This window comes from Meriones unguiculatus, chromosome 3 (assembly GCF_030254825.1).
Source record: "Meriones unguiculatus strain TT.TT164.6M chromosome 3, Bangor_MerUng_6.1, whole genome shotgun sequence".
In the NCBI taxonomy this organism is placed as follows: Eukaryota; Metazoa; Chordata; class Mammalia; order Rodentia; family Muridae; genus Meriones; species Meriones unguiculatus.
The window spans coordinates 78,177,088-78,195,114 of record NC_083351.1 but is presented as its reverse complement, the minus strand read 5'-3'; the positions used below and the strand labels follow the sequence as shown (position 1 = coordinate 78,195,114).

General features: G+C 41.9%; 2 pseudogenes; one reads left to right on the top strand and one right to left on the bottom strand.

Annotated features, from left to right (window-relative positions):
• Positions 1-4,255: 4,255 nt before the first annotated feature.
• On the bottom strand, positions 4,256-5,954 carry LOC110560294 (transformer-2 protein homolog alpha-like; annotated as a pseudogene).
• A 4,912-nt stretch (positions 5,955-10,866) lies between these two features.
• LOC132653366 (small nucleolar RNA SNORA17) lies at positions 10,867-10,980 on the top strand (annotated as a pseudogene).
• Positions 10,981-18,027: the final 7,047 nt, after the last annotated feature.

Below are 18,027 nucleotides of genomic sequence, written 5' to 3'. Positions count from 1 at the left end.
GCTGCTTGTTTAGCAGTTGACATTAGGATAAGGCAATCAAGGATGGAAACTATTTCATTTTAACTAACATTTCTGTTTGTTTGTTTGTTTGTTGAGACAGGGTCTCCCTATGTAGTCTTGGCTGTCCCAGAGCTTGCTTTGTAAACCTAGGCTGGCCTCAAACTCACAGAAATCCTTTTGCCTTTGCCACTTGAGTGCTAGGATTAAAGGTGTGTGCAACTACAAAGATGTTAATTTTAAATTAGTAAAGATGTGCCGGAGTTCTTTGTAATGTCAAAAAGGAGTTCTGTGGGTTAAATAGGCCATAATATAAATGATCTGGAACTAGTTTACCTGAAGATGACAATTAAAGGATGAGCCCTATCTATCTGTCCTGCTCACAGCTTTTGGGGCATGTTTCAGTTTGCAAGACATTCTACAAACTTTGACCACACCAGATAAATATGGCATACACTAGCTAGATCACTTTGTGGACTCTTTTCCCATGGGAAATCAATGTTGGCCAAGTTTTTGAGAGAGGCTGAACCATTCAGAAGTTTAGGGGATGGGAACTGACTCAAAAGGAAGCCCTGAGACAGACGATAGCCCTTGCAAACTGAACAGGAAACAGAAATTATGAGTCAGCAGCAGAAGTTGGTAAGTGAGCTCCCAGAGGAAAACAAGCAGATGTGCAAAGATGCTGAGACAAGTTGTGCCTTTTGGTGCTGTGTGGCTTTCCTCTTCATCCCAGCTCCTATCCACATGGGTCCCTATTACTATCTAGGTAAATGAAGAGATGAACACTTGTCTTGGGTTCACTGCAGTAAATCTTTTGGTACTCCCTGTAAAGAGGCTAGCCTTAACCACACACTGGTTTGCAGCTTGTGCCGAATCATCAACACCACAAGAATGACTTCCTGTGTGTTGAGGACAGCTCACTCCTAGAGATTGAGAATACAGTCAAAACTCTTACTGAGGTGTCTCAGAGAAGTCTTAATTCAGCAGCTGAAAATGCAGAAATGTCCAGAAGAAATAGATGAATGGAATAAAAGGAAAATGGACATTAAGAGGTAATTATCAGGGAACACTATTTTGGGACTTAACCAACAAACATTTCTGGAAGATTAAACAGAGGGAAAAATAAAAGGTAAGCCTAACAAAACTGACTGTCTCAACAGAATATACCGTCTAGAGAAAACAGAATGAACAAAACAATTAAGTAAAATGTGCAGTACTGTTTTTCTCCTAAAGAGCAAAATCTAACAATTGGAATACACAGCTGGGCTGGAGGCAGTGACATGGGAGTTGTTAAGGCGTTAGACAGAGAAGCAGTTGCTAAGACAACTTCAACATGAGCAACCAAGAGAAGGACACTGTCCCTACAGGAATTTGAGAGGAAGAACTTTCTCAAAACAGAGCAAACAGAAAGTGAATAACCCACTAGTGATGTTAGCAGAAATGCTTGAAAGGATACAATGCTTGAAAGGAAATGCTTGAAAGGATACAATGCTTGAAAGGAAATGCTTGAAAGGTTGCAGTGGGACACAGAGAACAGAGCTGAGCCAAGCTACAAGTTAGGTTATAAGTCATTTTACAGTCTTTGGCCTTTACACTGAGTCCACAAGAAGCCACTCACATTTTAAATTAAGAGTGACAGGACCAAGGACCATTCATGGAGATAACCTAGAACCCCTGCTCAGATATCCAAGTGGGCTCCCTAGTAAGGGGAACAGGGACTGTTTCTGACAGGAACTCAGTGGTTGGCTCTTTGACCCCTCCCCCCCCCAGGAAGGAGCAGTCTTGCCAGGCCACAGAGGAGGACATTGCAGCCAGTCCTGATGAGACCTGATAAGTTAGGGTCAGATGGAAGAGGAGGAGGAACCTTCCCTATCCGTGGACTTAGAGAGGGGCAGGGAGGAAATGAGGGAGGGAGGGTGGGATTAGGAGGGAATGGGGGAGGGTGCTACGGCTGGGACACAAAGCGAATAAAATGTAATTAATGTAAAAAAAATTAATTAAAAAAAAGAGTGACAGGATCAAACCCACACTTTAAGAAGACCGTGCTGAATGATATGGTGAAAGTGGATGGTGGAGTAAGAGCTGATGCATTAAGAGATCTTAATAATTCCAGGAGAGATAATGGTGATTAGACCAGAATAACACTCATGCACATGGCAAGTGGTTGAATTCTGCTATAGTGTGACAATAGCCCAGGAGACTTCTAAACTATGGATTCTACTTCTCACTGGCCTAGAGAGTTAAGTCAGCACCGGGAAAGAGCCTGCTTCCTGACCCTTAGGCCAGACCTTCTCAGTGTTCTCAAATGTTAGCAGACAGCTTTCTGGACTTCTTATGTGGGCACTGATCTCCCAGAGGGCACCACTCCCGTCACTGATCGCCTACAGAAAAGCCAACTTCCAGTGCCACCCCCTTTGGCATGCGCTTGTAGGCAGGGAAGAGAATCATAGGAGGGTCAACAACTCCTACACTTAGAATTGTGTTTTAATTAAGACCCAATCCAGGCTGGGAAAGGGTCTTAGTTAAAGTTACCTTTAACCACAGCACTAACGAACAAGGCAGAGCCAGGCAGATCTCTGTGACTTGAAGGACAGCCTGGTTTATATAGAGTTACAGGTCAGTCAAGAATACTTGGTGATAACCTGTATCAATAACAAAACAAAAAGAAATTAAAAAAAAAAAAAACAGAAAGAAAAAGAAAAGATTCAACCCATAAGACATGGAAAATGCAAGTAACATTCTGTATAGAACACAGAGGATCCTGCCTCTCCCAACTCCTGGTCCTGTGGCTGTGAGCCAGTTGATGAATGTCTGTTACAGATTTGTCTTTTGAAAATAAGAACAATACAATCTTAGGACAGTGACATTTCAGAAAGCTGAGTTCATGGGCTACAGTTGCACTCAATTGAAATTTGCATTACCTTGAAAGAAATAGTTTCATTCATTATACAAATATTCTTTGTAGTTCCAAAAAGTATTGAAAGCAAAAACCTAAATGAAGACTGAGTTAGTGCTGAAAACCAATGATAATTAAAAAAACTTTGATCTACTTTTAAATGCTAAAGTTTACAAATGAAGACGTGTGTAATAAAGCATTTTAGAGGACACAGGGACTTACTCACCAGCCACAAGGTGTTGCTTAGGCAACTTCTGCTGTTGCTGTTGTTTTGTTTCTGAGACACAGTCTTTCTACTTAGTCCTGGCTGTCCTGGAACTCACTACATAGACCAAGCTGGCCTTGAACTCAGGGAGATCTGCTGTGATTAAAGGCATGAGCCACTGTGTCTGACTTGTACAGGCAATTTTTTATCTTAAAGAAAAAGGAAGTTAGTATTCCGCACTACTGTGTAAAGAGTTAACAATTTAATAGCATTTTAATTGAAAACCAAACACACAAAACACTATATTCAACAACTACTACAAATTATAAGGTACTTTAAGTATGTAAACATAAGGAAAAATAAGTATAAAAATATTTTTAAATGATAAAATTTTGACTTGTTAACCATTTTAGTATGTTGTATATTGTTTAGCCTTTTTATTTTTATTTTGCATTTTCAAATCAACTTTTATTTGAAATTACTCTTCCCTAGGTGATGTTAGGATTCTTTGCTATATAATAAGCCACAAAACCAATTTCCCAATACCAAAATTTCTAACAGCAAGTTATACAATTTTTCTAGGTAATAAATAAATGTTGTCCTTCAGCAATTAAGGGAACACTTAACTTTCCTTAAAGTTAACATAAAAACCACACTTTAATTTTTTAAGATTTAACATGTAACTTCAGATACAACATGTCTTATAGAAATTACAAGCTTTTAATTTCTAAAAGGTGACAATTTTTAGGCTCAAAGTGACATTCCATGGCGCTCCAAACACATCTGACGTGACTGGTCTGCTTAAAGTGTTATTTATCTTCCCTCAAAGGTTTAAAATCAGTTTGCCATACCGTAGATTTCTAACGTGTGCTTCTGTCACAACAGCTTTTAAACGACCATCTTTTCTCATAGTAAGGAGTTAATCTTTTGTAAGGCAAAGAAGAAGGCAAGGTATAACACTGTGTTCCTTTTTACTTCTGTGTTAACTACCCAAAAGACAACGACACCCTAAGAGTATAACAAAGGGCGGAAAACAGCAACACAACAGGCCATACATGGATTAAACAAACCAGGGATTTTTCCCCCCTAGGAAGCATTGGATATCCAGAAACGAAAAACAGAAAAGAGTAAAGTCCTTGGGCACAGTCATTCCATTATCAATAGCGTCTTGGGCTGTAGGAACGAGATCTGGACTATGACCTCCAGCGATTGCAGTGAGGAGAAGGGGACCTTCTTCTGTGCTGGTAATCATAATCTTCATATCAATCATAGCCTCAGTCACATCCTCTGTCATAGTAAGAATCCCGTGGTCCATCGCCACGGCCACCGTGACCGCCACCTCCTTCTCCACCGCTGCCACCACCACTATGAGTTGGACTGCCCATGTAAATGCCCGGTGTAGGTGTGTGCGCTCTCTTGTGACAGAATAATCCACACAAATTCTTCTACAATCCAGCTCCATACCATTTGCTCTTTCCATGGCCTCCTTAGAGTAATCCATCCTCTCAAAATACACAAAAGCAAATCCACGTGACCTCCCAGTTCGCCGATCATAAACCGCACTGACACGACTCAATGGTCCATATTGAGAAAATTCTTCACGAAGAATTTTGTTGTGTACAAACTGGGGCCAGATACTCCCAGGCAAGTGCTGGGATCTGGATTTGGCCTGCTGCCACTATGTCTTCTGCGGTTGGACACCGGACAGGGACTGAGGCTCTGGCTCCTTTGCCGCGGGTAGGACCTACTCACAGATCGTCTGCTGAGGGCAGGGACCTGATCTAATGTAGCAGCTATGAGAATGCCTCCTTGACCTTGACCTGGATTTTGATCTTGATCAAGATGGGCATTCAGAATGTTTGGAAACCCTTGACAGCCTACGCGATCCTCATTTGCTCTCTGATTTTCCACGAGCAGTAGTTTCCGTTGGAGATTTTGACTGAGAGCGAGACTCTCGGCCTTCGAAGTTGCTCTCCTTGACAGTTCTCCTGCTGGCCAGGTGCTCCCGAGAACTAAGAGGGAAGTCTAGGCTCGAGGGCCAAGGCCTTGTCACCCTGCTGCCTGGACTGTGGGGAGGAAGAAGGTGTCGGCTACAAAGGGCCAGTGCGCTCCACACCCACTAGCTTGCAGGGTCAGGCAAAAACCTTGTTTCGCCAATAAAATCTGCCCCACCATTTCCTAGGACCACTGCTAGCCCAGTGCCTTAAGGAGCTTCAAACTCATCAGTTAATGTAAAGTACTCATTCGTAAAGTTTCGTCTGCATGCCGGACCTTTCAAAAGGGAGGAAGACATCCTAATAAATCCCAAACTGTTTTACTTTTTTAAGCTCAAAAAAGGCAACTACTATTAGTGAATTCATTGTTTTAGGTATTAATTTATATAAATTAATATTTGTGTATATCAACATCCATTTGGTATAATGTGGTTTCAATAACAACAAATACCTGCAAAAAACTCATTTTCTTTACCTGCAAAAAACTGTGATTTTTCTTGACTTTTGAAGGCTATTTTTTGACTGCTTACAGAACTCTGAGTTGGCAAGCATTTTCTTACATCATATTAAAACTGTTCTTTCCACCAATTGGAAATAATGTATGATAATAATTGGTGTCTTTTTGTGTTTTAGTCTTTGTTTTAAGCAGTTTTGCTACAGTGTGTGGGTGTGTTAGGGTTTTATAGAAATGATGAACCTTTGTCTTAGCAGTCTCTATCACGTTTGAAAGCTTCGCAGCCTGTCCTTTTTCGAGTACTGCTTACATCTGTTCTTGGCTCCACTTCTTTTGCGGCTCTGGTTGCCATGTATACAAGAACTTTGCATCTCTTCTCATGCAGCTCTTGTTCACTGTGTTTTCCATCTTTTTAGCTCACACCGGTCGGGCAGCAGTTCAACAAGCAAAGCTACTGTTTTCTGCTGTTAAACTCACCTGATAGAATCTGAATTTTGCTTTGTATGTTCAATGATATATATCCAAAGGATTGTTTTATATGTTTTGGATTTCAAGATTCAAATGTCTTTAATCTGTTAGTCACAGTCACTTTAAAGCTCTGTCTGGTAATGTGAATATGCAGATTATTATATTTCTATTATATTTTCCTGTTTCCTGGGAGCCCAGTAATTTTTCATTCAACACCATTCATGGTGTATGATGAATTATAAGGGCTTTGGGTGATATCACCCTTAGAAAGCAACTTTTGCCATTGAAAAGTAAGAGTTCCACACCATCTTGATCCAATCGGGGTGAACCCCTGATAATTGCAGTCCACGAGGGTCTCACAATGTGGAAACTAGTTTTTAAATCTTTCGAACACTGTGGAACTATTGGAAGTTGGTTTTGTTTTCTTACCTCTTAGCTTCCACTTTCTGCTTTATTGTTTATATTTCTACACTGTTAGTTGAAAAATCACCCGAAGGGACAACACTGAAGACCACCAATCTTGCTTCTCTGTATTAAATCCTTGTTCCTAAAACCCTGCGTTAAAGTCATATTGAAAGTCAGATCTGCCTACCCAACTGTGAGTTAAGGGACATCGGGAAGGTCTAATCCTTTTCTGCTGCTTTCTTCTCACCCTGTGAAGTAACAGAGTGACGTTAGGGACCTGGTGACAGACCTACCAGGAAAGAACACTGGCTTACACCAGTGCACTTCTGCTTCCAGGATTTGTCTCGCTGACTGTAGCAAACTTAGTTGTTCTCTGAAGCCCCCCAAGGCTGTTCTTTAATAAATATGCTGACTCGGGGCCAGCAAGATGGCTCAGGGGGTGAAAACACCAGCTTCCAAGTATGATGAACTGAGTTTTATTCCTGGAACCCACACGGTAGAAGGAGAGAACCAACTCCCTCCAGCTGTCTACTAACGTCCATGTGTGTGCCACAGCACTCAGGAACCCACTTGCCCACACACAAACACACACACAGTAAATAAACAGGAAACAATGTTGAGCTACGTGTATATTATCAGGCTTTCCTTAGTGTTGCTTTTGTTCCGAAGAAAAATGTATGCAGTGCTACTTTCAGCACTATTAAGCAGTGTCTGATGAGGACTATCACAACAGGTGCAGGCGTTACTATAGAGAGCCTTGTAATCTGACTCTGGGCTTAACTCCAAATCTAGCATGGGTAAATAGAAATTTATGGTCAAGGAGCCAGGCAGGAACCAGTGACTAGAAAACTGCCAAGAGGAAACAGCAAGAATTAAGAAAATTCTGGTTAAACCAACTGAGCGGGATTCTCTCTAAACACAGCCTGGGGTCATGTGATGTCACCTGGTGGGGGATGGGAGGTGAGGAGCTACCACATATCCTGGTGGCCAGATAGTGGATATTAAGGGTAGAGGGCATCAGCCAACTGTTTTAGCAGAGTTCTTTGATAAAATTATATTTTACAAGAAAACACACACATATATCTAAGTAGGCTCAGAATTCTGAAGCCAAGCAAAGAATCTTAATTAGTTTAATGTAACTTATGGTGAAATAGCTATAAGAAATGTTTTTGTCTTTTTAAATATTTTAAACCATTTCACTTATTACTTAAACTTAATTTAATCTTACATTTATTAGATTGTATAATTTAATTCATACATTGCATCATTCTGAAGTTTATAATATTAATTCTGTTTCTTTTTTAGCTTATAACAAAGCTCAGAATCCAGACTCCCTTTGTAAATCCTATGTCCAAAATAATTCCCTCTGTAATTTTCTTGATTAAGTGGCTTATTTCTAAAATAATTGTGATTTTTCATTGAGAATCTCACATACATTTTATTCAATTTATGTTATTTTTTCTATTACCAATTTTATTGTCTCAGAGAAATTTAAGCCCTGAATATCTCTTCTTACCTTTCACAATTTCATAATATATTCCAGTTTTACAGATAATCTGAATCTCACAGTCCCCTAGGTTGCTATAAATATTCTATTTGTATGAGATTAATATTCAGTTATTTATTACATCTCTCATATGAGTAGTCTTCGCAGTGAGACTTGTGACAAATAATTACATGGGTATAGATCTTTTAAAAAAAATTACTAAGTTCATGAATTTTTCTCAAACTTGAAGATCTTTTATGTCAGTAAAAAAGTATGGGGGAAATTATTTATCATTGATGCAGAAGCTGCTCTGAAGCCTAAATCTCATTTCTTCAAAGGAAATCTTATAACAGAGCAGTGGTGCTGTGCATCACACAGGTGACTTAAATATAATCCCGCTGCTCTGCTGGGATCCAAAATTTACTCTCCTCATGAAAGAGTTTGATAATTTTCGCCAAGAGGAACTCACTGAATGTAACTACTTAAGAGTTCAGCCAACCTGAAGGAAGGAAGAGAAAGGACTGTTTCTTATTCTCTAGCCTAAGGTCTTCCCTTTACTTTTAAATTTTCTTTAATTTTAATTCTTTATTTTAAAATGAAATAGAATTGCACCACATCTTTCCACTCCCTTGCCTCCCTCCAGCATCTTCCAGCTACCCTCTCTAACTCCATGTCTCCTTCTCTCAAGTAGATATCCATTGTTCTATTATTTTATTTATATAAATAATCTATACAATATATCCACACATATATATTGTATAAATACACACACCTGCTGAGTAAATAAAAGCACAACCTGCTGAGTATATTTTGTTGTTTGTGTGTATCCAGATGGCTTCAAGGCTGACCACCTTGCTTTGGCCAACCAATCAGAGGGCTCATTCCTGGAAGAGGGAACTTAATTTTCTAGCAGTCAGTAGTTTCCTGTGATTGCTTGTCCAGGGATGGGGTCCTGTGACTTTTCTCTCCTTCCACATTAGCATCTCTATTCATATTGCTGCTGTTCCAGTCTTGTTCATGCAGCCATTTCTATGAGAGATGGTTTCACAGCAGACTTCCTAGCGTTCTGCCTCCTACAATCTCCTGACTCCTCCTTCGTAATATTCCCTGTGCTATAGATACAGGAGCTGAGATGTAGACATGCTCATTGGGGCTAGGCTTCCCACACGCCATTGATCTCAGCATTACGTCCTGTTCTGGATTTCTGACGTGGCCTTCATTTGCCCTGGAGAAGCTTCTTTGACGAGGGGTTGTAGTTTCACTCATCTGTAGGCCTAAGGGTAAAATTAAGAATATAGTAAGGAATTGTGCTGGTCTAGCAAAGAGGCTATAGTAGATTCTTCTCTAAGAGCCATGACCTAACTAGCCTTGGGAAGGTTTCCAATATCAAGCATGATTTTCCTCCTGTTGAGTGACTTTTTTTGCACCTATATGCATATCTTGCCATCGTGTTAATTGCCATGTTTCATAGGTGTTGAAGCTGGTAGAAGTGTTTAATTGCTTCCTTCCCTTGGCAGTTTGCACAGCATTTTCTGGAACAATAGATGTTAGACCACAGAAAAGAGGCTCTCAGGTCAGATCAAGTCATCTGAGTTAGGTGTCCTACATGTATGGTGTCTTCAGTAATGGGGACCCACCACCAACCCCTCAGAAGGAACCAAGAAAAGTCACTTGGATTACTCTGACCAATCACTGAAATAGAGATTTCTCGTGTCTGGTACTGGGAATTTTGTTGGTCTAATGGTTCTTGTGGTAGCTCCTTTATAGAGAAATGTCTTTTTCCTACGTAAGTATGCCTTTTCTCATAGAAGTGTGTCTTGATTTTGTACCATGACCCCATTAGAATAGTGACACCCAAACACAATAGGGTAGTGCCAATCATCTTGAATTATTCAGAATAGATGGATAAGTAGATAGACACACAGACAGACATATTTTTAGAAGAGGTGTTACTATGTAACGTAGGCTGGCCTTAAATCCTGGTTTCAAGCAACCCTCCTGCCGCTTTAGCTTCTTGAATAATTGGGCATATTGGCCCTACCATCTCAACCAGCTTACATTCCTCCCTTAACTTACAACATGGCTGATGAACTATATGGTTGCATACTTCAGAAATCCATGTGCCAAAACCTGAGCTTGAATTGGATGGCAAGGGTGGATCTGACAAGACGAACATTGTGCCTTTATAAGAAGACAATGAGGCCTAGAGTTGCCTTCCTCTGCCATTGAGAACCCAAATAGAAGTGTCATCTGTAAAGCACAGAAGGCTTTTGCCAAGAGTCTGACAACAGCCTCATCATCTTAGACCCCTAACCCAAGAAGTCTGACAAATAAATGTGTGTTGCTTAAATCAATGTTAGAAGAACTTTGCTGCTAACGCTATAGTAAGACATCCCAACAACAGCCCCCTCCTCCCCCAGGGGGAGTCTGCACCACACCTTGTCTTGCTCTCATGAGTGTTTTCTTCTTCATACAAATAAAAGCTTCTTTCTGAATGTCTTTCCTTCTGCCTTCTCCAGTTCAGTGCACCTCATGTAAAAGCAAAACTAGCAACAGTAAAGTCTATTGCCTAATATAGGCAGCTGTGCAAAAATCTGGAAAAGGTTTTTGAGAAACAGACTAAAAATTCATAATTCCTGCACACACAGAAAGAGAGAGACAGAGACAGAGAATCACAAAGCAAAACCTAGGTAACATGGCCTGGGCTTAAGGCAGTATTCCAACTCATGTCACCAGATACAATATTCTACATTTTTCCTGCAAGTAGATCCTACCACAAACTCTTGATTTACAAATGTATAACTAAATCGTCCATTCTAGAGGTTTATGCATAATATAAAATGATAAGTAGAATCTATTTTGGCAAGCAGAGCTGTTCACCACTTTTTGACATTCCTTTCTCTTCCAGCGACTAAGATTTCAAAATCACTAAGATTTTTTACTTATCAAAAATCAAAATCCCCTGCCCCTAGAGGCTTTGCACGTGTGTCTGTCAGTAAGTGGCAGAGGACAGAGGCTATGTCTATGCTCGGTGATCTGACCTATGAACATCTGAATGATTAGTAGCCTAACATTCCCTGAAAAATGGAGCCTGAGGTGACAACCAGTCTGGCCCAGGATGGGCAACAAGCTGGAGATTAGAGAATCCCTGCCTGGGACTGTGGACCCTGGGCAGGAGTGAGCCTGACAAAGGCAACCTTCACATGGGGCCAAGAGCAAGCCTGAGAAAACCCCCACACCAGTGCCATGGGCCCAGACAAGAAGCTAGCCTGTAAGGGCCACCAATCGAACAGAGCAGGCCTGGAGGGGCAGAGCATGCCAGAGATGACCCCTGTATGAGCAGGGCATAGCATTCCTGAGGCCATTCCAGAGAAGGCCTCAGACACTGAGAGATCCCAGGTGCCACTAAGAGGAGCAAGTAAGTGGTGGGAAAATGGGAGAGAAAGAGAAACAGAAGGGGGTGGCCAAATGAAGAGAGGCAGAACTGGAGACTGGAGGGTAGCGAGGAACAGCCGGATGGGAGTAGACGGTGATGTTACCTAGGAACATGGTGGTGACCTGGCCTGTGCTGCCACTGGGGGCTACATCTGAGTTCATGGCCCTTCAGGAGCAGGGGTCTGTAACTACCAAAGGCCAGGCGATGTCCCTGGTCTGGACCGCTACCCAGGGACATATTGATGTGTGACCTGGGCATTGTTAGAAAGCTGGCCCTGGAGGCCTGAGAGCAGGAGAATTGACCTCTCCCCTAGCCAGCTGCAGGAGAGCGACCCCACACATTGTGGGAGCTGTGGGTGAGTGCAGGACAGCTGGTCCTACCACTCATCTCCCATGTGGTGGTGTGGACAAGGAAGAGATACCTTCCTCTCCCTTTGCTCCTCATCATCTGCAGCAGGTAAGAAACCTGACCCTGGGGTCACGAGAGCATAAGAACTGGCCTTGCTCCTCACCAGCTGCAGGACTCAGGAGAGTAGGCTGAAGCACCTCAACTGGGCAGCACAGTAGAGCTGACTCTAGGGGTGGGGGAATGGGTTAGCCAGCCTCAAGGGCATGAGGATGGCAGATCTGGCCCAGCAACTTCTCTGCTGAGCAGCACAATGGGTGAGTGTGAGACACCCCCCACCTTTGCCCTTTGCCACTTATGGCAGGCAGAAGAGCTGGAGGACTGATGAGCTCAGATACTTGTCAGGCCCAGTTCCAGGGCTTTGAATTGACCCCCCAAACATCTACCCAATCCACGAAATTCTAGAGCACATAAAGGCACCAGTCCTACAGATCCTAAACTACAAGATGACACAGGGCAAGAGCAGGATATCCGTGAGGAGCCCCAGAGAGGTTCCAGTATTGATAGAGCAACAGAAGACAGAGGCCTAGTACCAGACTAAGGAGTCATTGCAACGGATGTGCGCAAGCAAAGAAGTATGGACGAAAGGTATACTGGGGGACACGCTGTGACACTCTACAGCTTCCAAGAGATTATTTTCTCTGTATGGGGAGGGGAAGCTGCTAGAGTAGAGAGCAGGTATGAGGGGAGGAGACATGAGTGGGATTATGGTGAATGATGTGAAATTCACAAAGAACCAATAAAAAGTTACAAAAAAAAATATCAAAACCCATGGTCAGCATTCCCAGTGTTAGGTCCCAAAACTAGGACAAACTGAGGTGACTTTTTAACATATCAAAAAGGATCTGGCCACCAGGTTCTCCCAGCATCCCCTACTCCCTACCTTAAACTCCTTCAGCCCAGGGTCTAGGATGGCCTCCCCACAATCATTCTTCCCTAAATAATCCATCCATTTTGATTACATGGTCCTTTTTAAAAGAAAAAAAAATGTTTTTTAACATTTTCCCCTCTTGGTCTGCTGGTCTTCTGATTTTCCTCTCTGCCTCCTCCCTCTCACATGGCCCATCTCACCATCATCTATTTACTCTGAACTCTCCCAAGTGTCCCTGACTCTGATAGTGCTCTTCATTTCATCTACAACAAACCTTCTCCTCTGCTATACCTAGAGCAGTTATGTCCTTTTTATTTCTTTTTTTGACTCACCTTGTGACATAAAGTGCAGCACAGACAAAAGAAGAGCAGGCTGGCCAGCTCCTCCGCAAGCTAGAAACCAAGTACTTTACTCCAGCTCCAGAGCAATCCATCGTTACTTCTACAGTCCTGATGTGTGGGTGCTTAACCACAAATATAACTGGATTTAACAGCTGTATGCTACTAAAGTTGAATAACATGCTATTGTTAATAACAACAATATTGAAAACTAGCAATAAAGACATATACATGCCACTTTCAATAACTAAAGCAGGGGGATCTTGGAGCTCAATGACAATTCAACCAGGCTGATAAAATTCAAGCTTCCAGATGAGTGAGAGACCATGGTTCAAGGTCAGGTAGCAATGGAGGGAGTTAAGCAATGGCTTGCTTTATTCTTTACATACAGGCACACCACCTGCACAGTGACACGCCTGTAAAACACACACACACATGCACACACACACACACACACACACTCACACACACACTCACACCACAGTTATTGAAGCTGTCTGTAACGTAGGACCACCTTGGCCACTTGTCTTGTCTCTTTTGGTTCTCTTGTTATTAAAATATATAAACTTCCAAATGTATTATACATTTTTGTATTAATGTGTGCATGCACTGTGCACTAAGCACAGTTCAGTTAAAGATGATGCTCTTCTCTCTGTCCGAGCAGGTAAAGGATTTGTTTTTCTATATAAGTTGGTTTGGACCGCCCAACCAAACTTGAAAATAGATTTTATCTGTGCTTTTCAACAGAATGTCATGATAAGTACCTAAGAAATCTGTAGGCAAAGATTTCTTGGCCATGCATAGCTGAGGTTCTGGTTGGAGACATCTTCATGTTTCAGCAAGTCTCAGAGCTGTTCCCGTGTGGAAGGATCAGCAAGTCTCAGAGCTGTTCCCATGTGGAAGGATCAGCAAATCCTGTTACCTGTCCTGTTGGTTCTTCTTGATTTCTTTCTTTCTGTCTGCAGCCAAGATCTTTGGGAGGTCTCCCCTATCAAGTCTTATTTTCCAAAGTTTGGATGGAACACAGAGCTTTTTGCTTTCTGTGGAGACAAAGCACATTCTCCTCCCCAATGTTATATGCTTCCTGTTTTTCATTTTGGAATTATGACTTGATATGCTGATCTAAGATAGCAGTCCTTTCTAAATCCCACTGTCTCTTAGCAGGTGTGCTACTTGTCTCATTTAATAATTTTAAAATCAACAAATCATTATTTAATCTATTTTGGGGAGATATATTTCCCTTCTGTTTTATGACTACCTTTTAAAAATTGTTAGATCATTTCAAAATTGTATGACTTACAGGATTATAAGTTATATCTGTCACAGGTTTCATGTCACAAATCTAAAAACTTGTATTCCAAAGGATATACATACTGAAGTACTATCAGCTCCAGTGTACAAAGACATCTCCAAGACAGTCACCGTCTCTAACAAATGTTTAACCTTGAAATCATGCTCTCCAAAATTTAAGGCAAAGGCCCATTGAAATGTTAACTATGAACTATGGCATGGTGAATATATTTCAGCTCTCTAATCTTCGTAAAATGAAGCACATAAACCACTGTATGATCTTGTTCCAAAGCAACACAAAACAGGATCTGCATTTCTACATTAGTATATAGACCTTCATCTAGTAATTGAACCTTGCTAATACACAAACAATGTCCAGTCTGACAATGTTGGCCTATAACTGAAGACTTTCCCTCCAGCATCTCAATGGGCTGCCATTCTATACTTTCTTCAAGCCTTTGTGGACTTTTACTCGTCTGGAACTACCTCTTTTTGTGTTACTGTAAATTCCAGATTAGATTTCTTTGAAGATTCCTTATTTTGATACAAAAGATTCTTCTGGCCTCTGTTCTATGCTCTTTAATTTAGCATCTTTTTCCCCCAAGTTTGTCTTATCCTGATCTCTCCCAAAGAGAATATACAAAACTGTAATCATCATTGAAAAAAATTGGTTTGCTAAGGGAAACAAACTCAAGTGGAATCCAAAAGCACTGCGTCACTGTGTCTTCCACCATTTCAACATAGAAAATAATCTTCCATTTTAGTCTTAAAACCTCTCCCTGTAAGACCTGGGGTCTCACAGCTCAGGAGTTCAAGATCGCGCCCTTCCCAGAAACTCCCCCAGACCAAGACTTGTTGCAAAGCAAGAGGTTTATTAACCATTGCACAATGGGGTCACCCTTGCCGGTCAGCAAAGAGTGGCACCGGGAGACAAAGGCCTTTAGGTTTTTAAAAGAAAAATTGCGGGAGATTTGAAGTTGCAGTCTTGGCAATTTAGGATTGGATGAGGAAGCTATAAAGTAAGATAATTGGTTAGTCTTAGGTGCTCAAGCTTGGCCAGTCCTGCCAAGTGTGGATGCAGCTGCAATTTAATGTGGGGGTGGTTAGCTCATCCTTGAAGATTAGGGGCTACAGACTTTTGGCTGGAGGTCGAAAGCTACTCAGAAGAAGTCTAGGTTCATTGCTAAGAAATGCTATCTCAAAGGCAAGGGTCTGGTCCTTCTTTTGCTGAGTGAAGGTCATTGCTTGCTTGCCTTTTTTTTTTTATCTGTCCTCACAGATAGGGTCACATTCCTCCATTCTCTGGAAAGGTACTAAGAGGCTTTAGCTTAACCTGGACCTAAAACTCAAAACTATAGGCTTTAGAAGACATATAGGTTACAAAGTTAGCCTAACCCTTTCATCCCTAAGAACTTTACTTGCTTAGACCCAGCTTCTCCTCTAGACCTTACCAGTTCAGACACTCAGGGCTTCTCAATCTGTCTCTGGCTCCTGCTTCCAGGGAGAGGCTTTTTTTTCCCTGCCTCCCTCACTGGATCCTGACTTCTCCCCCACTCTGGGAAGTTACTGGGTCCACAAGTATTTGTTCCTCTGGTCTGCATGAGCCAGGCTAGCAAGGGCCCCTTCTCCAAGGGATTTTAACTCCTTGCTTTAGTTAGGAAAGTCTGGCTTTTACAAGCTTGCTTTTTTTTTTAGTTAAAGAGCCTTTTTCTTTCTTAGCTTGCCGAAGGCACTGCCTCTCTGGTGTTTGTGTCAGTTTTTGTTTTTCCTCTGGGGAGGGTCTGTCTCATCAAGAAGCTGTGACCCTTGCCCTAGAAACTACAACTGCGCTCCTAATGAGCAGAACTAGGGAACTGCTCTGTAGTTTTACTTGCTATGTTAAGTCTGGCCCCATTTGGTACATCAGAATGTTAAGGTTATTTTTATAAAACTGTGTTTGTGTCTCAGTTTCTCTCTTAATCTATCAACAAATAAGTGAGACTCTATTATATTATTTTTGAATAAGGTTCACAGTGCAATAACTGAGCAGTTATTAGTCTGTTCTTAACCATCTAGGCTAATTTGGTTTTCTCTCAGTGCACATCACAAAAATACTTGCACTTTATAGCTTTCGTTGCTGAGCTCTTTCCTGGTCTCTCCTGGACATCTGCCTGTGGCTGAATGCTTTACTTCTTCCCCTAACTCCTCCTTCCCTGGCTGGCTGGAAGTCTAGCCCTATTCTCCACCCTGTGCAGCAACTGGCTGTTAGATGCTGTATTGACCTATCAGGGGACAATGGGGGGAGCAGTGTTCACACAACATTGAGACAGTAGATTCTCAGAACAAGGAGAGCAACCAGATATGAGGGACACAGAAACCATCATTTGATTACACAATAACCTTATGCCTAGAGTGGACTGTCTATGCTCGCAAGGCCAGAACTTACTCCAGATGAAATGAATCATGGGAGAAGGAATTTGAAATTGGGGCAGATAGTGTCTGTCTTAATAGGTAACAAAGTCAAAAATCTAATTATTTCCCTCCAGACAGCCCTGGGCATGACAGAAGCAACTGAATTCAAATGCTTCAGCCTGAGAGCCCTAAGCAAGTTGTGTAATGTTAAAGATTGCTCTGTGAAAAGTAGTACATCTCTGATGAAGGATGTTCTTATTCTAAGGGAGTTGTCAATTCTCTAGGACTACTCAGGTCAGGGAAAGTAGAAGGCCTGGAGCCGAGAACAGAAATGCCAAGGATGCATCTGCCTTTCTTCTGCCTGACCACTCTGCAGATGGCACCATCCCAGATGGCTTCAAGATTTCCAAAGCCAGTCAGTTTGACCCTGGAGGTCCTCCTAGTTAGGGGATGCAAGGGACAACAAACTGTAAAAAGTCCTATTTAGGCTGTAAATTTATAATTTCAGTTTTTATATGTATCAAATATTCACTTCTTTTATAAAAATCCTCAGAAAACAGGAAACAGGACAGGAGCCTATCACAGAGGGCCTCTGAAAGACTCTACCCAGCACTGTATCAAAGCAGTTGCTGAGGCTCATAACCAAACTTTGGGCAGAGTGCAGGGGTATTTTATGAAAGAAGGAGGAGATAGAAAGACCTGGAGGGGACAGGAGCTCCACAAGGAGAACAACAGAACCAAGAAATCTGGGCCCAGGAGTCTTCTTGAGACTGATACTCCAACCAAGGACCATGCATGGAGACAACCTAGAATCCCTGCACAGATGTAGCCCATGGAGCTCAGTGTCCAAGTGGGTTCCCTGGTAATAGGAACAGGGGCTGTCTCTGACATGAACTCAGTGGCTGGCTCTTTGAGCACCTCCCCCTGAGGAGGGAGCATCCTTACCAGGCCACAGAGGAAGACAATGCAAGCAGTCCTGATGAGACCTGATAGGCTAGGGTCAGATGGAAAGGGAGGAGGACCTCCCCTATCAGTAGACTTGGAGAGGGGCAGGGAGGAGAGGAGAGAGGGAGGGTGGGGTGGGGTGGGGAGGGAATGAGAGAGGGGGCTACAGCTAGGATATAAAGTGAATAAACTGTAATTAATATAAAACATTAAAATTACAAAATAAAAATCCTCCAATTTTATACTGAGTGAAATTTTTAGAACAATAGAGATTTTCTCTACAGATTACAAGGTGTGTCAACCTTAAATCCTGAACTTGTGTTTGTTATTGTTGATGTTGCCAAATAAATCTCATTTACTTGTATCCACTTTTGAATTGCTCTCTCTGACTATGTGACCAGGTTTTCAGAAATGGAACATCACTAAGTGATGTAAGAAGCCTAATA